This window comes from Vicugna pacos, chromosome 14, assembly GCF_048564905.1.
Source record: "Vicugna pacos chromosome 14, VicPac4, whole genome shotgun sequence".
Taxonomy (NCBI): Eukaryota; Metazoa; Chordata; class Mammalia; order Artiodactyla; family Camelidae; genus Vicugna; species Vicugna pacos.
The window spans coordinates 51,972,296-51,994,521 of record NC_133000.1 but is presented as its reverse complement, the minus strand read 5'-3'; the positions used below and the strand labels follow the sequence as shown (position 1 = coordinate 51,994,521).

Sequence of the window (22,226 nt, the reverse complement as noted above, 5' to 3'; positions counted from 1 at the left end):
ATCATCTCTATTTTTTTCTGATCTGCTCCTTGCACTACAGCTCAAATAATGATATCAAAATGCAAATATGAAGAGATCACTCTTATACTTAGCTGACAGTCAACTCCAGTTCACTGTGGCACAAAATCTTTCATGATATATGCCCTGCCTACTTTTATAAAGTAACTATGAACCAGCTGACTTATACTGACCTTCTTCTGTTTCTTAATTACATCATTCTTAGAGTCATCATATACTGCTTAGAAACACCTGTCCCTCCTTCTTCATCTAATCAATTTTTAATCTTTCTTTAAGTCTTAGCTAAATCATCAATTTCTCATGGAGTCTGCTCCTCATTCACCAGTCTAGGAAATGATCTTTGCAATATATGCTTATAAAACTTTACTTTTTTTCCTTCACATCAGCTCAGTCTCTGTACTTCACTTAGCAAATAGTGCACTTATTTATCCTTTTTCACTGGAGTGTAGTCACCTCTGAACCTGAACTATGTCTACTCAACATTGTATGCCCAGAGCCTAGCATGATGTCTGCTATAAAACTTTTGATATAGAACTTTTTCAATAAAAGGATGTGGAGAAGTGTACGAGAAAGAGAAAAGGTAGTTTTGTAAAAATAAACATATACCATTGGGAACAAGATCTAACATTATAAAGACTTCCATCTCCCTGGATTCAATTTACAAGTTTATTATAATTCTGCTCATAATCCTAATTAAATTGTTCGAAATAATTTGAAAAATAGTTGTGTATTTCATCTATAAAATTAAATCCAGGAAAAATGAGTGACATGGGGGTATACAATACCTAGTATTAAAATGAATGATAAATATATAGTTTTTAATGTTGAATTTTTTGCATGAGAAAGACACCATAGGGAAAATAAAGGAGACAGAATAAGCAATTTAATAATTAGAAAAAAAATATACAGTAAGTGAGAAATATACTGATTTTTCAATAGCAACAGTAATATAGATAATTGGAAAAATACATTCAGATCCATAGATTATACCTAATGGCAGTATAAATTCTATCTAAATTTAATAGTTTAATATAAAAAAGTCAATAAACAATTAGAACATATTTGTTAACAAAAGTTTAGTGAAAATTTATGGCTCATATAGTGTTTTATATATGCAATTATATATGTACAAAATATTATTTTTCAACAACCCAACCACCTTCTAATTTAAGTCACTTTTTTTACATAGGTTAGTGTGCCAATTAATGTTAATTAAATCAGATGTTTTGGTTTTCTTTGTTCTGCTTAATTCAAAGAAAATCTGGTCAGAGTAGTACTCTTATTCTTCCTAATTCTCCTTTAGTCAGTAATGAGATCCAGTGCCCTATGTATGTCAAAGAACTGGAAGGAATTCTAAGCCTCATGAATTCTAAGCTGGCATTCTATGGGATGCATATTGTTCCATTCTATTCTGTCCCAATTCTCTACTATACTTACTTCATCTCTTCTACCTTACCTACTATAAAACATTTCCATTTCCACTGGTCTTCAGTTGTTTGGTCCATGATAATGACACAATTAGCATCCAGTATTCAGTCAATCTCACCAAAAAGGCAACTCCAGGTCAGCTGCCTATTAATCAAGTTTGCTTTACTCTCAACTGCATAGAAAAAGAATATATGTCTATGTGATGAGTAATTTTATGTGTCAACTTGACTAAGGAACAGAACATCCAGATTAAACTATTTCCAGGTCTGTCTGTGAGATTGTTTCATGTAAAATTAGCATTTGAATCAATGGACTCAGTAAAGTAGATGGTCCTCCCTAGTGTAGGTGGGAATCATTCAATCTTTGAGGGCCTGAATAGAACAAAAGATGAAGGAAGGAAGAAATAGACACTTTTCTTCCTGCCTTCCTGCTTGAGCTGGGATATAGGTCTTCCTCTGCCCTTAGACTGGGATTTATACCATTTGCTCTCCTGGTACTCAGGACTTTGGACTCAAACTGGAATTACACCACCATTTTTCCTGGGTCTGAAACTTGCAGATAGCAGATCGTGGGACTTAGCCTGTATAACTGCATAAACCACATATACAAATACATGGTGGAGATATACCTTCCTCTCTGTTAAGCCCATTGATAGAGAAATCAGTATTTCTTCTCCAACCCTCAATATGACCTATATAGACTCACACATTTACCAATACAAGATCTCTGAACACTATTTTCTATGTTCTTCATATAAATTTTGATTCTGCCATACCAAATCAAAATATGTAAATCATCAGTCCAGGGTACTTTCACTCACTGGAATCATGAAACAAAAAAACACAAGGCATACAGCATGCTTTATTGAAGAGCAACTATCAAATACCATGAATTGGTGATACAGAAGAGAGAGAGATCTACAATTACTGCTGCTTTCAGAGTTGTCATTTTGGGGGGCAATATTTTTCATATATTGCCTATTTTATCAGGTGACCATGCAAAAGTCAGGAGTACTTTTGAAACTGCTAACAAAGATGTGCTGTGGGAAGCTTCTTTTACTATCATTCAGCTCTAAAATGAAATAAACACATAATATAAAACTAGAAGAGACAAAAACTTTGATATGTATATATAATTTATAGCATATGTACTTGTACTATATGTTACTCTTAATTGACAAAAGTATATTAAATATTAATCAAAACATATCAACTTGTTTTTTTTAGAAGTTTGACAGATTCTAACATTTTACATTGGTTTATCTTACGTCTTCATCTCCTATTCATATCACTTCTTACTTCTTGGTGTGTATTTTAATTGTTATACCACTTACTCATCAAAAATACAGTTTCTCATTTAATTTTTAAAAATATTTCAATGTTCTAATTAACTAGTGCTATGCATTCTTATTTGTCTGTTTCTCTTTCCTTTTTATGACTTTTACTTAAAGTTCATCATATTAGAAACTACCAAATATCTTTTTCCCATTTATTTTTATTAATAATAATTTACTTCTGTCCTTACACTGTCAGTCTAAGACCACCAAGAACAAACTTGTAGCCTAAAGAAATAAAGTGTATTGATGCATTTCAATGAGGGAAACTGCAATCCAAAGAAACCAAGGACTATCTCACAAAACATAGGAGAAAATATGATTATAAACAGGTTTTGATGGAAGGGTACAGTTAAGATGAAATTTAAATCAAACAGGCCTTTCTGTGAAGAATTCAACATCTGACTTGGATTATAAAGTGAATCTAAGAACTTTTTTCCTTGAAAACTACAAAGTTAAGGTAAATGTTTACCTCAATGTCCAGAAACACTTTATCTGAAGCTCAGCATCTGAGTTGTAAATTAAAGTGCTTCTCTATGTCAGAGTGACTTAGATCCTAAGCACAGAATTAAAACTTACTGATATCATTTCAAATAGCAAAGTTCCTGACGGTCTATGAGTTTAGAGAACAAATATTCTCAGTGAGGGAAAAAAAAAGCAGTAGTCACCCAAACACAGGGATTTTTATGACACCTCATAGCTGTAGCATTGCCCTGGTTGAAATATGATTTCCTAACATTTCACCTGGCTGTATCAGTGTTTACTATTTGGATCTGTTGAACTTCTGGGCATATTTTCATTTCTTCACTGGAGCTAATATTTAGTTTCTTATTTCTATATGAATAAATATTAATTTTTAGTCATTATGCTTACTAACACATTTTTGTTCCAAAGATAGCTTTAAGATAAAGTAATGTTACATCTTCAAAACTTCTTGAATTTTTATCAAGCCTACATGACATAGAATAAAAAATAAATAAAGAACAATTCAGTGAGTCATTGAAAGCCTTAAACAAATATTTTAGAAAATAGATCAGGGGATAATATTATAAATTATCTACTTGGAGTTTCATCTCATCTAGAAACATAAATATAATAGAACTTAACTGATATTAAATGACCAGATCTAAGAGTACTTGCTTCTTTTTTTTTTTTTTGCTACTGTTGTCGTTTTTAACTTACATACTTTCAGATTGATACTCTGAACATCCTGATGAGAAGAGATATATGAATCTGATACATGAATATTTTAGTACAAACCCTAGTCTAATTTTAAAAATATGATGTATTAGTAAGGCTAACATATCTAGACCAACTATCTACACTAGAATGTTTAATTCTATTTTAAAGTTTATATTACCATTCAAATTTATTCTATGAACTAGAAACTGAATAAAATACAATGATGACAAGTACTAGGAAAGGTGAAAATGAATACGTAAAATCCAGAATGTGCATACAGCAGGTACTGAGGCAGTACTTGCTGTACATTAATCTTCTTAATCCCACTTGTTTGAGAAGAAAATTGGAGATTTAAAGTAACTATTTCAAGTCCTCAAAAGAGAAACCTCTCATTCTGTCTCTATTAAGGTAAAAGCTACATAGGATACTAATGTTAATAACACAACCTACTGAAACTCCCATCAATAATACATTGTGTTTTTCTGTAATTAAGAACTTGACTTCACAAAATTAATTTGCTTCTACAGTATTTCATTAGGACTTTTTTAAAATATGTAATTATTTTCCATGATTTAGAGAAGTAACGAAAGTTTAATTTCTTGAGATTATACATATTCCTGCTGTTCTCTTCTGGAGAATGTTTTCTGGGATCCATTAATATACAAAGCAATAGCTTTACTTTAATATTTATTACTACTGTGGTTTCACAATTATGTATTTTTATCATTGATAAATTTCAACTTTTTCTCTTTTCCATTAGAGTACTATATTAGTATCTCTAAATAGAATACTGAATACATATTTAATTAGTCATGAAGTGCTTGAGATGTTCCTGAAAACTTATTGAACATACAGCAAAATGTTTAATTGTGCCAAGGAAAATTATGTTGCATCTAGCTATTAATTTTGAATTCAGTCATTATATATGCTGTTCGGTAAAACCTTTCTCTTTTTTTTCTTTTTTAACCTATAAATGTCAGTGTTGCATTTCAAAATTACATGTGGCTCAGTCATGCAGTGTTATTTCAATCCTAAATTTACTCTTTAGTACTGTCCTATTTATGTCAGTTGTCCAGCCAAACCACAAGGAAATAAGTCATTAAGAAAAAGGCCAAAAAAATGAAAAATTAAATTAAAATATTAACATGAATAATAAAGTAGAGCCACAAGCTATTTGCAACAATATTTCTAAAACCTTCTGTATACATTTTATGTAGGTTAACCAACTTTTCACATGTAATTCCATTTGATTTTATCATTAACGCCTTAAAGTACATTTAAGAATATGTAAATAACCACAGTCAAGTTTAAGCTATCACACTGAGTATTGATATAGTATTATTATTTAAACAGAGTTGACATTCAAATTTCAAATTGTCCCAATAAGTCTACACTCCATCATTCTGGCCCACTGTCCAGATCGTAATGATGTTATATTTATTGGCCATCTCACTTTTTTCCCTGTCAATTTGAAACGATTTTTCAATCTTTCTTTGTCTTTCATGACCCTGTATTTTTAAAGAGCTTAGGATATTTATTGGGTAAAATGTCAAATTTAGGTTAGTTTGTATCTTCCTCATAATAAGATTCAAGCTATGCTTTTTTAACAAAAATACACTGAAGTGGCAGTGTGCCCTTCTGTGTGCATAATGCCAGCACATCATCAATGTCAGCTATTTCCATTACGGGTAAAGTTAACTTTGACCACTTGCTTAAGATGTTGTCTGGATGGTTTTTTCAATTATAAAGTTACAATTTTTCATTCTATAATTAAACAATAAACTGTGGAGAGATACTATGAAACAAATATTCTGTTTCTCATTAAACTTGCACTGGCTAATTTTAATATCCATTGATGCTAAGTCAAATATTTCTGTTACGGTTGACAAGTTGTTTCACTAACTTCATAATTTCTTCCACATTATTGTATCATTTATGTAATATCCCTCAACATATACATATCTCTAAATAACATTTATACATATCCCTATATAAAAAGACTTCATTTCCTATTAATTTATCATTTTATTACTCAATTTGTTTACTTCATGATAGACTCAGAGATACCTATTTTATTTAATGGGCATATTACAGTATCACTATTGATGATTTTATTATTCCATGTTTGGCCTGTATAAGTACCTTCAAGCTGTTTCCACCGACCTCTAACATGTAATTTTTATACTTGGAAAACTTTATGGTACAACAAAATATTCCAAGAACATCTTAAAATTTCCCTCTTTTAGTTCTAGAGTTAGCCATTGTTTTCAGGACCTGTAGAAACATGTTACTTAGAAAACACCACTCTACCTTATCAAATTGTTTATTACTTGAGTCAGATATATGATTGGCTTTCTGTTTCAATTATGTTATCATATAATCTGAAAATAGGGAGTATTACCTCTTTTGTTTTCTTATTCTAAAATCTCTGACTTCTCTTGTCTAATTACATTGATTACCTCCCCAGTACAATGTTTATAGTAGTAGAAGTAATGGATATCCTTGTCTTATTCCTAATCTTAGTGGAGATACCACCTGTGTTTCAACTAAAATCAAGATTCAGGCTTTAGGAATATGTTTCATCCCATTAAGGAACAATCCTTCAATTTCTATTCCCTAAATATTACTATCAACAATGTTTATTGTATTTTCTTGGAGTCTTTTTTTCTGTATCTTGAAAAAAATGATAAGTTGTCTCCTCTATTTTGATCAGTTTTATTGTAGTAAAACACACATTACATAATTTTTTTCATTTTAACCATTTTTAAGTGTACATTCAGTCGTGTTAAGAGCATTCACATTATTGTGAAACCATCACGATCATCCATCTCCAGAAATTTTTCATCTTCCCCAGGTTGAAACTCTGTACCTACTAAACACTAACATTGCATTCCCCTCATCCTTCCAGTCCAACAACCATCATTATACTTCCTCTTTCTATGAATTTAACTGCTTTATATACCTCATATAAGTGTATAGGTGGAATCATACAATATTTGTCCTCTTGCAAAAGACTAATTTTACCTAGTATAAAATCTCCAGAGTCCATCCATTTTGTAACATATGTCTGAATTTCCTTCCTTTTCTAAGACTGAATAATATCCTATTATATGTGTGTATCACATTGTTTAAATGTCATTTATCCATTGATGGACACTTGGATATCTTCCAACTTTTAGCTGTTATGAACACATGTGTATAGATATCTGTTCAAGTTCCTGATTTTACTTCTTTGGCGCAGCTAAACGGAAGTAGAATTACTGGATCATATTGCAATTCTACTGTAATTTTTTTGAGAAATCACCACACTATTTTCCACAGCATTGCTATAGCATTTTACATTCTCTCTAACAATGACAAAGATTCCAGTATTTCAACAACCATGCCAACACTTATTTTCTTTAATTTCTGTTTTTATCATTTTGTTTTTGCTTTTGTTTTTTTATATACTAATGAGTGTAAAATGTTATCTTATTGTGGTTTTGAAAATGTCTCTCTTTAGATCTACTATTATAATCTATAACAGCAATGGATTTACTAATATTAAAACAACCTTGCACTACTTGAGTAAATTCCACCTTATCATGTATAAAGGATTTTCTTGTGTGGTATCAGATCCTGTTTAATAATATATTATTTACCAATTTTATATTATTTTAAATATGTTTTGGCTGAATTCAGCTGCTGCTGCTGAGGTAAAGAGATGTTTCTGGAGAAGAGATGGCAGGAAAAATAAGCAAAACAAGAATCAAGTCTTTTCTCTCATCTGCTTATATCTAGTTTCTCCCTCATCTCCCTATTGATATAACCTCACAGGAAGTCATCTTGAGCAGTATCCTAGCCCCTGTGTCACAGAACAGTGTATAGAAGCTTGGGTTTGGAGGCCTTTTCTAAAATTATAGATTTATTTTGCTAAGTTGCTTAATATTAATTGTACAGTATTTCATCTCTAAATTATCAGTATGCTCTAATTGCTATAAAATAATATTTACATGTCTAGGGGGAGGGGAGGAGGAAGTAGACTTTACAGTACTGATGTGAAAAATCTGAATTTTCAAAAGTTTATACTATCTTCTTAGTTGTCCATTATCTTCATTGGCACTGAAAACTTTATTCAAATTATTTTGATTTTTTGAGACCTATTTTTCATTGTATGCCAAAATACATCTCTATTATTTCTATTATAATACTATAGCTATTATACTGAAAAAAGATTTATCTACTTGAAGAATTAATGATGCTACGAGTTTACTTCATGAGGCAAAAAAAGAAATAGCCTGCTTTTATCAACTGCAAATGTCCTATGTTCCTTTTAAGGCTAATTCTTTTACTGAAGAAATTTTCATTTAATTCTTCATAAAATCAGTTTTCTTCCATTACCTTATTAAAGGTCAAAATGTTCAGGTTTTATCTGAATTTCTCACAAATTTTAAATAGCAGCTCAATTTTAGTCATTTACAGTGGGCAGGGTAAAGAATACTATGAAAAACTTCAGTTATTTAGAGTTAAGTTAAATAATTGTAATTTAACAGGTTTTAGCCTTTTGGCACTACTTAACCTGTATAAAAACAATTCATATTGTCCTCATAGCTGTGACATTTCTGATTTCTATTCTAGTTTTCTAAAGAATTACACCTACATTTTCACTTTCAAAAATTAAAATATTTTCAGTTTTTTCCAGGAGTAAAAACACTCCAACATTTTGTGTTTCTTTCTTAATTAAAGCAGCCCAAAAGAACAAAAGAATAAACACATAGACACATACAAGGTAAGTGAATCACATTAAGTCTTTACATTTAAAATAACCCTTAGTCCTACATTTAAGAAAAATATTCAGGTTAAAATTATATGATTTCTAAGTTTCTAATATGTCAACATGGCTGTACAAATAACTGCTTTATAATGGGTGTCAATTAGAATTTCCAGGCACACAAAATGATCAGTCTAAAGCATTTACTTGAGACTTCAATGAAAGCAGAATTGAAAGATCCGTGTACAGGTTTAAATAATAACAAAGGTTTGATGAAACACTCAGTTACTGGCTACAGTAAGAAGTCGTTGGACCCATAGTCCTGAAGGGGAAGAGGAAGAAAATGGTGCTAACAGACTTTGTGGCTCCAAGGAAAAGTGACCATCTGACATCAACTGAAACTGTAGAAAACAGTCATTGCTAGAACGATGGCAATGCAGGGAGCAAGAAGGAGAATACATATTTAACCTGTGTTTTCCATCTGTCTTTTAATTTCCTGTTAAGGCTTTCTACGTGTTGAACCTAGGGAAAATCAGAAGGCAAGGAAGCCTACTATGGTGATGCAACATATAGTGATTTGATTTAAGGCTTAAGTATTTCATTTGGGGAGGTGCTAATGTAAATAGTATTGTGTTTTTAAAATCAAAGTCCACTTGTTTATTGTGGGTATATAGGAAAGTGACTGCCTTAATTTAAATAGACCTTCAAAGCTATGCACCTACTATTTGTATCATATAATAAAGTCCCCTTAAAGCAAAAACAAAATAATAAAGCCACTTGGACCAGAATCTAGCATATAGATCACCCATATTGTAACAGTCCCTTTCATTTTACTTTTTCAACAATGCCATGAAGTAAGAATCATTTCTGATATACTAATTGTAAAAATTTCCTCAATTCCCCATTCCTTGTGCTCAACTCTTTGCAAGGTAATATTACTTTTTGTACCATCACATGAGAGAATCAATTTCACTCTCTCTGAATCTGAGTGAGCTTCATGACTTGCTCTGCCCAAAGGATGTGATGGAAATGCCATTGTGTCTGACTTAAGCATAGACTTCAAGAGGCCTGGCACATTTTCTCTAACTTTTCCAAGTGGATATCCCTTCGGTAGAACCAATTTTAGTCTATGCTGAAGGAGGATGTGAGATTGCATGGAGAACCAAATTTTCCTGGCCAAACTAGCTTAGATCAGCTAGATCAGCCTGGCTATTGCCAAAGAGGCCCCAGCTAAATTCAGGAGAGCCTTTTACCAATCTGCAGCTCAGTACAGACACATGAGTAAGTCAAGCTAAGACCAAAATAACCATCCAGCTGATCCACAGAATTATGAGAGATAATAGATTTGTATTATTTTAAGCCATTAAGTTTTGAGGTACATGGTAAGCAGTTCATTCCCTCATCTTTATCTATATCTATATTAATTTTTATTTTATAGAGGGAAGTTAATAAGCAGAGATGTTAACCACAATAAAAAATGATACATTTAAGAGACAGTTTTTTTCTTTAAACTGCAAAAGTTTTTTTTTTAACTGCAAAATAGAACACTTTCATCTATGCACATTGCATCTTAGGTATAACAATGAAGCATGATTGCTCAAATAGAAATAATTATTGCTGTCTAAGTCATTATTGTGTAAATATATCTTTACTGTAATTTTATTGCTAGAGTATTTTCACTAGGTATATAATTCTAAATTTACAGTTATTTCAAATCAGTATTGAAGAGAGTATTCCATAGACTTCTGGCTTGTATTTTTTTTTATGATGTTAGTCATCAGTTATCTTTGAAAGTAATTTTTTCTTCTTTATCAGTTTTAAAGGTTTTTCTCTTTGCCTTCATATTTTTGTTGTTGTTGTCTTATTATTGTATACAAAAGAATTTGTTTTTATTTCTTTGGCTTAATGTTAATGGTGCTTCTGTAATTGATAAATGTCCCAGTTGTAAACTGTCCCCAAATGCTGGATTTGCATGTGTATATTTACAACTTCTGACTTTCGTCCCATTAATTAACACTTTACAACCTTGTGTAATTCTAAGACAAGTTTAAGCAAATGTTTTATTGATTTTTTAAAAAAAATTTTGGTTTGGATTAGTTTTTATAACTGCTCCCAGAGAAATATTTTTTCTAAATATCTTAGCAACAATCAAATCAGTGGTTTCTATTATCAATTTTGTAATTCATGTTATTATAAAATATTTATTATATTCATTTATATGCATATTTGTATATTCCAATAAGGTATATATCAAGTGCATAGATTCATGAAACAAACAACTATGTACTATTCACACAGCTTAAGAAATAGAATTACATCAATGTTACTGAACCTCCATCTCTGTTTTCCTTCTGAACTGCGTAGCTATCACTCTCCCACTCTAGGGTAACTACTATTCTGAATACTGTGCTTATTATTTATTTGATTTTTTTATTATACCTTTTCTACATATTAATGCTTCCTTAACACATATATTATTAAGCTGTACATGTCTTGGGACTTTACATGAATAATATCCAATTGCAGTAGATGGCAATATGGCACGTAAAGGTGTCCAAACCCTAATCCTTGGAAACTGAAAAAAGGGACTTCGCAGATGTGATTAAGGTTACAACCTTGGCCTGAGATGGACAGATTAACCTGGAACATGATGATGGGCCCAATTTAATTACATGAGTCCTAGAAGCAGTCCTTCCCCTGCTACAGTGAACATGTGACGAGAGAAAAGTGAGATTTACGTCCCTGCGTATGAAGATGGAGAAAGGGAACAATAAGCCATGAAATGCTGGCAGTCTCGAGAAGCTGTAAAAGCAACAGTATAGTACAGATTCTCCTTTGGAATGTCCAGAAAGGAATGGAGCCCTGCCAAACCTTGATTTTAACACAGTGAGAACCGTGTGGGACTTCTAACCAGAACTGTGAGGTGATTAATTTGTGTTGTTTTAATTCAGTAAGTTTGTGGTAATTTGTTAAAGCAGCAAAAGACAAATAATATAGTTACTTCACATATTATTTTGCAACTTGATCTTTTTATCCAAGATTATGTTTTAATAGGTATCTATATTAGTACAGACATTGTATTTCATAGTTTTTTTAACTGATGTATTCTATTCCATTGCATGAGTATACCATAATTTAGTTATCTATTTTTGTTAGAGGTTACTTTAATATTTTCTCTAAGAATGGCTATTATAAACAGTGATCCCACTTTCAGGTTTTTATCCAAAAAGAAAAAAACAAAAACAAAACTGAAATCAGGATCTCAAGATGTTCCTTGCACTCCTCTGTTCACTGAACCATTATTCACAAGGTATGGGAACAATCCAGATGTCCATTGATGAGTTAAAAATAAAGAAAATATGGTATACCCTTAGAATGAAATATTAGCCAGCCTTACAAAACCTTGACATATGTGACAACATGGATGAAACTCAGTGACATTAGGCTAAATGAAATAAGCCAAATACTGTATAGTTTCACTTACATGAGGTATGTAATAAGAGTCAAACTTCATAGAAACAGAGTAGAATGGTGGTTACTAGAGGCTTGGGGTCAAGGGAAACAGAATGAGAAGTTGCTATTCAATGGATATAAGGTTTTAGTTATTTGAGATGAGTAAGTTCTAGAGACCTGCTATACATCATACCTACAGATAACTGTACTCTATCGTGAACTTAAAATTTTGGTAGAAGAGTAGATCTCATGTTAAAAGTTCTTACCAAAATTTTAAAAATAATAATAGTTATAATTAAAGCAAATGAAATAGTCTTTATGTCTTTTATGGTACATATAAGCAAGAATTCCAAACTGTCCAGGGTATATATCAGTAAGTCATTTTCATATTATAGGCAAAACAAAGACTTAGGATATTAAACATGAAAGCAGAAATTCATAGAATTAAAACCAAACATAAGATAGAAATAATCAAAAAGGACAAATGCTGGTCATTGCAAAGATTTATAAAGTAAGATCTGATTATAATTAAAAACAAGAATATAGACAAATTAAAAATGTGAAATAAAGTTGTGGCAATTTCACTCATTAAAATCTTAAACAAATATATATAGAGAAAAATCCTTCACAAGCATATATAATATTTTTTGAAGAGTGCAAGGTTATTTAATATTTGAAAATTAGTGTAATTAACCACAATAAGAGAAGGAAAACTTATTGGCTTAAGATATGCAGAAAAACTGTTTAACAAAATCAACAGTGATTCATAAAAATTGTTTTAAAAACATGTAATTGAAGATGGAGAAAGGAGATTTAAACTTTCTGGCCTACAATCTATTATTTAAATTATAAATTTTTTAATGAGGTGGTGATGCTAGGGATAAAACAAAGGATAGGTAAATTGGACTAAATCACCTTGCCAACTAGATCTCCTCTGAGTTAACAGATTAATGATATTTGCTAGAAAGAGGAAATCATGTCTTTGAAACACCCTTAGCAATGTTGCTGGCTAAGGATTTTCTGGAGTAAACAGAACACAGGGTCTATGAGGTATGGTTTCTGGAGAGTCATTTAGGCAAACACATCCCAAAATTATAATAAAGTAGTCACATACTTTAAATCTCCCAAGATGATCTTAAATATTAAAGAAAAAATGATAGAAATTGCTTACTATATTAATTTCCAATGGGAGGTGCACAAATTATCACAAATTTGGTGGCTTCACTATAACAGAAATTCATTGTCTCACAGTTCCTGAGGCCAAAAATCCAAAATTTGTATCACTGTCCTGAAATCAGTGTGTGTCATCAGGGCCACAGTCCCTCCTGAGGCTTTAGGGTAATAATCTTTCTGCCCTGGTGGCTGCTGGCATTCCTTTGCTTATTGTCACATCACTCTATTCCTTGTCTCTGGGGTCACATTGTTTCTTTCTATTTTTTTGATTGTGTTGAATTTCCTTCTGCCTTTCTTTTATAAAGTTACATATGATTGTGTTTGATACCTACCCAGATTATAGGGGATATTCTCCCTCTCTTGGGGTTCTTACTTTAATCAGCTGTGCAGTCCCTTTTCCCCTTATATTAATTAATATTCACAGCTTCCAGGGATTACAGCATGGATACTGTTTGGCAGGGGGTAGTATTCAGTCTACCATACTAAATTTATTTCAAGATTTTATAAAGTGTTTGATATAAAAAGAAAATCTCTAAAGACACTGGATTAATTGTATATCCATACCTACAAAGTAAAGGAAATTCTGCCTAACACCATTCAGAAATATTAACTCCAGTTATAGTGTATCACTAAATACAATCAATACATTTAACAAATTTTCTAGATGATAATAAATAAGTATATCTTTCTTTTTTTTTTTAACCTTAGAAAAAGCTTTTATAACAGGGCAACAAATCAATAATTCTTAAAAAAAAAAAAAAAAGAGTGACCAGTTGGATTTAATTCACAATGGGAAATTCAGCTTATCAGAAGAAAATCTGAACTGGAAAACAAGCCACAGAATGGAAAAAGATATTTAAGATACATATAACCAACAAGGTTTATGTTGTTCATATCCAGGATATATAAAGAATTCACAAAGGAATAAGAAAATCACCCAACCCATTATGCAAATATTCAAAAGATTTAAACAGGCAATCCAAAAGGAAGGTATACGAATAAGCAATAACCCCCTTGATGCAAAGATGATCAACCACATTGCTCATCACAGAAATGCCAAATAAACAAATGTAAAACACTAGCCAAGACATCTTAGCATGGCTAAAATATAAAAGCCTGAGAATACCAAATGCTGCCAAAGAATTAGCCAATTAGAACTCTCATACACTGCTTTTGGCAGCAAACAATGTTGAATAGTCATCAAAAATATTTTTTTCGTATCTACTAAAGCTCAGTATACACATACACAGTAACTAGCACATCCACCTCTGGGTGTACAGCTAACAGAGTTGCATACACATACATATCAAATACATGTAATTGTCCCAAACTGGAACAAATCCAAATGCCCACCATTTACGAAACACAAAAATTATTGTAGTTTATTAATTCAAAGGAATACTATGAAACAATGTAAATGATGGAGGTTCAGCAACAGTAATGTATGAGTCTCATAAGCAATATTGAATGAAAAAAGCTTCACAAAAAAAATCATATAAACTGTATGATTTCCAAACCAAGCAAAACTAGCATATATATTAAAAAGTGAAGGTAGTGCTTACCTCTGGCAAAGATATTTTAGAGAGCAACTAGTTGTACATGAGGGGCCTCTGGTCTAGGAATATTCTGTTTAATCACTTAGAAGGTGAAAGCAAGCTTGTATCTACATATGACACATGCAATTTATTGTATGTATGTACACTTATATACATTTTAAAGAGGAATTCCATTTGATTTCTGATAATTTAAGGGATTTTCAGTATATTTACTCCAGCATTTAACCATTTGATAAGATGACACAGACATTAAATGCAATGCATTTCATTATAGCCTAGAAGTTAAAATTCCTTCATATGTTCAGCCCCAACTCTCTTTGTATCTTTCTCTCACTTTTCCCTTCTTTCTATATCTCTCTTTTATACACACACACACACACACACACAATTTCTTGTTTATTCCCCTCCAGTAAAGGATAATTTTTTCTCATTTTTGCTTACTATAAAATGTAAATTCTCTTTCAAGAGAAAAGGAAAAGAAACACTTGAGGTAGTAATTATAGTTTAAAAAAAATCTCAATTTTGCAGCAAGGTAATTTATAATCTTAATTAACTTACATTTTCATAATGTTTCCATTGATTTCAGCCTGGATGCTCAAGAAGCATAACACATAATAGTATTTGTAATTTACTTGCACATTTACATTTAATAAAATTATAATATACGTCTCCTTATAACAATGGGTAAATAGCCATGTTTGATTTTTATTTTTATGCACTACAGTCTTCCATGTAAAAACTGATTAAATGGGCTTGTTTGTTTCGATTATTTCTATGTACTAAACAAAAGCAATGTTTCATTTTTTTCTTGCTTTTTACTTACTTATAAAACCACAAAACATGAAATGGGAAAATGTATTCTTGAGGTGTTATTCAGAATAATTTAGCAAACACAGAATATTATCTTATGTTTGTAAGTCACTACAAACAAATGTAAATTCCTTTTTAACACAGTGCAGTGCAGTTCAATTACTATAGTTAGGACTTGGAAGAGGACACAGAGAAGAAACAGCACAAATATTTGAAGTGTTGAAAGACACTCACAGAATAACAGGAGCTTTTAAAAAGCACGGTTCTCTTTGTGCCTAAATCTCGGAATTAAGTTAACCTATCTGAAGAAAACAAAATTTTAGAAGTATAAGAAATACTAGTTTTCACTCCAGAATTCTTTATGCGCCAAAAGTTTTTATGATGTTTTTCCCTCACTACAACGTTTGAGGTAAATACCTACTATCCTCCGTTCATGGAGAATATCATCAAAGTGCGAATTGTAAGTTTGGTAGCATCAAGTCTTCACATTGGAATTCCAACCCCAGTATCTTGACCCCTTTGCGGTTTTTACAACACATATTATTTTCTTTGGTAAGCTATTAACAAATTCCCCCGTTGTCCAGATTTGCGTCTTTATCCGAAATGTGTTTGAAAGAGGTTCATGAAGGAAGCTGCCTACCTCAAGTGCCTGGAGAGCTCGCGAACCGCTCGGCATCCTCACAGGAGAGCGAGAACCTGACGAGGCCGCTGCCACACACCTGACTGCGCACCGGGCCGTCTCACCGCCTACTCCACCCCCAGCAAGTCCTTCTTCAAGGGGTCCATGATTCCTCGTGGGATCATCTGCCTTCTCTCACTGTCTCGGGTGCAGAGATAGAGGCAGCTGGGAACCTCCAGCGGCCTTGGGTGACTGGAAGCGCGCCTCGGGGCTCCCACAAGCGGGTAAGGACCCTGGCGCCGCGCTTCCGCGCGCTGTGGGGAGGGCGGGCTCGCGTCAGCTGCGCTCCCGCCTCTCCGAAGTCCCACAATGCCCCGGGCTCGGGAAGGTCCGCTGCCAGTCTCAGCGCCAGGGGGTTGGAGGAGCAGGTCATGGAGGGGTCTGACTGCTGGCTCACCACAGAACGGGACGGGCAAGGGCAGGCTCCTCACCGTTCTCCTTGTCCTTGAAAGGCCCACCATGCCCATAGCCAGGGCCTTTGAGGGTCGCTGTCCTGAGAGAGCAGTGTGTTTCTGAGACCATCCGGAAAGTATCCGTGACTGAACCCGGTTAAAGCCTCTTTATAAACTGTTAGGATGCTGGCGGGCAGCTACTCGTCTCGCAGCAATGAAGACAGCATGCCTCCTGAGTAAGTTCCTTTGCATCTTTAAACTGCCACCTGTTAGCCTGGAGTGTCTGCTGCTTCCTTCAGTCTCTCCCTGCCCTGGAGGCCAGTTTGCCAACCAACCAAGTCCCCTCACCGGGGCTGTCTCTGCGCAGGCGCCCAGGCCAGGCAAGCCGAGCAGGCGCCAGGCTCTCCTTCACCTCAGACTCGCGCTAGTGGCCTGTGACTGTCAATAAGGGTCGTTTCTGTACAGCTTAAAAGAAAAAAAAAAAAAAAAAAAAAAGGAAAGAAAATAAACTCTTTTTCAAACTGTTAATTTATTTAACAGAAAAAATGAGGAAAAATATATGTAATGTTTTCACTTCAGAAGTGTGCAGAGGCACAATAAAATATGGTTGATAGTAAAATATCAATGTTAAATTTATAGGTGGTAAAGGAAAAACAAATAACCAAAAATTACTTGCAGGAAGCCTGGTGAGGAAGGGTGTGGACAAAGGAGTCCTGTTTGCTCTCTGGTTCTGCCGCTTACAAGCCCTGTGACTCAGGATGAGATATTTAACTTCTCTTGGAAATGTACTTAATGATAGTGTTTTAAGAACATAATATTTGTTAATACTGGAGACTTAAATTAGTGCCTGCAGTAAATGCTGTATATTGCAACTATTATTATAATTAGTTTGTTGTCCAAATACCTTATAAAGTAGGAGAAAAATAAAGCTTATTCTATTTCGAAAGAGAAAAAAAAATCATGAGGTCTGAAATCAGGGGTCTTTTATCTCTGTGCTCGTGCTGTGACTGTGGTAAAGGCATAAATTCTCTGAGGCCTATTCTGTTATCCATTTGACAAGTGTAATTTCAGGTTCTTTATGATAACTATATTTAATAATAATATTTTTTAAATGAAAGAATTAGAATGTTATTGAATTTTGTCTCTAGTCAATTTGCTGGAGTTTAAAAATAAATATTAAGCTATCCTATTAGAATGGATTACCTGCTCAATTTTAAGTTTCTTTCCTAATTAAACTCTAATATGACTGAGACATTTAATATAAAACTTAGGGGAAAATGTAATTCTAATTATTTTATAAAATTCAGGAAACAGCCCAACAGTAATAATCAGTAAATTAATTATATTGGTTGTAACAAAAAATGTTAATGAATTGTAGCAAAATCATAGATTAAGTACAGGCATACCTCACTGTATTGTGCTTTATTCAGATATTGTGTTTTTTTTATAAATTGAAAGTTTGTGACAGCCCTAAGTTGAGCAAGCCTATCACCCCCAATTTTCCAACAGCATTATTTTTAAATTAAGGTATGTACACTGGTTTTCTAGACATAATACTGTTGCACACTTAGTAGATTACAGTATAGTGTAAACATAATTTTCTATGCACTGGAAAACCAAAACAATTCATGTGGTGGTCTAGAACCAAACCTGCAATATCTCTGAGGTATGCCTGTAGTTAAAAATCTACCCATAGAAAAAAAAATGAAATATTTATGGATTACTGTAGTAGGAATGATATAAGCTGTTGTGAGTAGGGCAACTACAGTCAATTCTAATTTTTGACAGTAAGTTATCATCTGTAATAGCACTATAACTTAGTGAATACTGAAGCAATTCTCCTACAGGAAATACATGGCCAAGTTCCTGCGAGCCTCTAGTCACAGCATTTTATCAACTGATCAATACACAACCTGGTTTTATGTGTGTTTCTATTTACAGACACCTTATTTAATACATATTGTTATTCATTAACATTGAACTAACTTCCAACAGCTCTATAACTCATACCTGAACAAAGCTTATCTTAGACAGGTGTTTTCTCTGTAAGACACATCACAGCCTTCTTAGGAACACTAGGCAGCACTTCAGCATCATTCTTGGAGGCCATTTTAAACAGCGAAATCATGAAAAAAAAAAAAAAAGGACAAAAATGTAAAATGTATTAAATAGACCACAGAAGGGACCCTTGTGTACAGTATGAGAGCTGAAACAAAAAGCAGAGTACTACCTTGTTCCACCTCAGCTAGGGACACGTGACTCTAATGTTTCAATACCGGGCATGTCCATGAATGATTGTGAAAGTGCAATAAGAACCAATTTTGGGGTACCCAGGAAATTTTAACAAGTGGGCAGGTTTGTAAATGTGGAATTTGCTAATAATGCAGTTCAACTATATTTTATGCCATCTTTTGGGTTCTGGTTTCAAAGATGCTGTTTTGCCCTTACTTATTTCAGGCAGTTTTTTGCAGACTCATAAACATGAAGCTTGATATGATATATAAACATAATATATAAACATAACTATAATACATAAACATAAAGCTAAGCCAACAAAATACTCGTTATCCTTACAAACCATTTCTGCCCAGGCCTTTAGACTGTTATTTGCCATTTTACTACGATAAACGTTGACTCTAATCCATTAACTTGTTTTGGTTCAGCTGCCTGGATTTCAGGATCTCAAGTTGCTTTCTGTAGGATAACCCACCTGAGTTTTGACCACAAGCACTTTAGCTGAAGTCATAAGGTGACTTCCCAGAATACACAGCTTCTTTACTATTGTTCCATTCAATATACAAAAGGAGTGGTGGGTTATATGATACTTGTGTAGGCATTCATGCCATCGATTCTCCCAGTCAGTTATGCCTTGTATTATTTCCTGCAAAACACACTTGGCCTTGTAGCTTTACCATTATGAATCTGGAAAATAAACCAATTAGGCATAGCACTCTGTTCATCCTGTGCCCACTTCCCTGACCTTGATTATTTTTGTGTATTATTACCCAGGAGAAATAAATATACAAACAGCCTGTATGCACACTGAGACTTTCATAAGGCATTTTAATTATTAAACTTTATTTACCTTGATTGATAGGGTTAAGTAAAAGACTCTAGTCATCAATATCATTGAAGTGATACAATAAACTTTATGTTAACTAAACTATGTGTCTTAAAAAAAAAAGTAGAAGAAAAGAAAAAAAAAAGAAAACCCTTAGATCATTTCATTGAAAAGAGCTGAAAAATAATCACCAACTCTGTAAGAATGATATTCTTAGTGCTGAGATTATGGTTTCTAAAATGACATTGTAAAAAGAGATTTCCTTACCTCAAGTAACTAAAAATATAGTACTGTGTTAAATTAGAGACTCTGTATGCATTTATGTTTCATGTCTACTGAAACTGATTTTTTGTGTATTGTGTCAAGTAGGGGTAATGATACATTACTTTCTCATGTCAATATTTAATTGACTATGCACAATTTAATGAAAACATGGTCAACAAGCCAAATCTATTTTGGGGTGACCTGTGAGCTAAGAAAATTTTTACATTTTTAAGTGGTTGGAAAAAGTAAAAACATATTTTGTGACATGAAAATTGTATGACTCAATTTCAGTGTTCATTAATACAGTTTTTTGGAAGTACAGCTGTGCCCTTCTGTAGACATCTTGTCTTTTGATACTTTCAGATGAGATTCAGTAGTTGTAATAGAGACTGCATGGTCTGCAAAGCCTAAAATGTTTATTATTTGGCACCTCATGAAAAAAGTTTGCTGATTCCTTGGAAAGATTCCTTTTCCTACTGAACTTCAGTGTCACCTTTGAGAAAAATCAATTGACCATATATGGTCAGGTATATTTTTCAACTCTCTGAGCGACCCATTATTCTATGTGCCTATCTTTGCACCAAAAATAGACTCAACAAATTACTTTAACTTAATAATATATCTCTGTATATCAAAGTATAATTTCTCCAATCATGTTGATGTAGCTATTTTTTGGTTCTTCTTGTTATTTTGTATTTTTATATCAATTGTAGTATCAATGTGTTAATTTTTCCAAAATTCAGCTCCTGGATTTTTACTAGAATTGCATTGAAATATAGATCAATTTGGGGAGAATTTATATATTTATGATAATGAGACTTCTAACACATGACTATGAAGTATCCCTTTATTAATTAGTTTTCTTTTTCAATTTCTTTTAATGTTTAGAAAGTTTAGATAGGTATCTTATATATCTTTCATTATTTCAGTCTATGTTATATATTTTTTATCCTATTGTGAGAATGTATTAAAGATTTTTTTTTCTCTGCTAGTTTATCTGAGATTCTTTTGATTTCCCTAGGCACACAATTTCATTGCCTACAAATATTGATATTTTTATTTTCTGACTCCAAAACTAAATTTTTTTTTACATTTTTTATTGAGTTATGGTCATTTTACAGTGTTGTGTCAAATTCCAGTGTATAGCACAGTTTTACAGTTATACATGAACATACATATATTCATTGTCATATTTTTTTTTTTACTGTGAGCTACCAACACTAACAATTTTTATGTAATTTCTTTGCCTTTGTTGCCTTTGTTCTAGACCCAAGATGGAACTGCTTCTGCCTTGAATGCCATCCATATCAGCAAATCGAAATTTGGATAACTTTCAGGTAACTATAAATGCTCCCTTAGCCAGAACCACGGTATTTCCAGTTACCTAATCACCCAATTCCAAGCCAACTCTGGGCTTTCTCACCCAACTAAGATTGACTATGTGGCTCCATCCAACCAGATATTTTCTATTTGTCTCTTCCATGTTCTTTCTTTTTTTTTTAATATAATAAAAGCTTCCTTCCTTTCACCCCATTTTGCATTTCTTCAAAAGGAGACTGTTCACTTCATAAGGTGTTAAATAAAATTTGACTGTATCATGTAAATTGTTTTCTTTATTTGTTTTTAACAGTTTCTGGAGATAAGAAATGGGATCTGAAGGTGAATACTAATGGCTTGCAAGATGAGACACACAGGCTGTGTCCATGGAACCCTTTGAATTCACCCATCCTCTAGTCCTTACTGAGGGCCTTGGGTAAGTCATTCTGAGATTTTAGTTCTGCTTCCTTGCATGCAACTCTCTGATTCAAAGTATATATATATATATATATATATATATGCACACACACATACAGAGAGATATAGATATAAGTATTGTTTCCAGAAAGGTTCTGAGGTAGTTATAAAGGGAGTCTGCAATGAGGGGGCAGCGGTTAGAGGACTCTCAAAGCTTCAAGGTAAGTCCACAGCATACCAGATGGGGAACTTGGGAAAATACATTAAGACAAGAGGTTTGGACTATTTTGACCATCAAATGAAAAAATCTAAATAGGTACAATTCAAACAATTAAAATCCATTGGAGCTTCTGTCACTATAAAGAAATCTTCAAGTGAAAGGACTAATGGATC

The 22,226-nt window shown here is 32.9% G+C and overlaps 1 long non-coding RNA gene across 1 annotated transcript; it reads left to right on the top strand.

Moving 5' to 3' along the window:
• The first annotated feature begins 16,710 nt into the window (after positions 1–16,710).
• LOC140685533 (uncharacterized) lies at positions 16,711–21,627 on the top strand. Its single transcript, XR_012058789.1, has 2 exons — positions 16,711–17,010; positions 21,367–21,627. It is a non-coding gene; the product is annotated as an uncharacterized lncRNA (long non-coding RNA).
• The last annotated feature ends 599 nt before the right edge of the window (positions 21,628–22,226 follow it).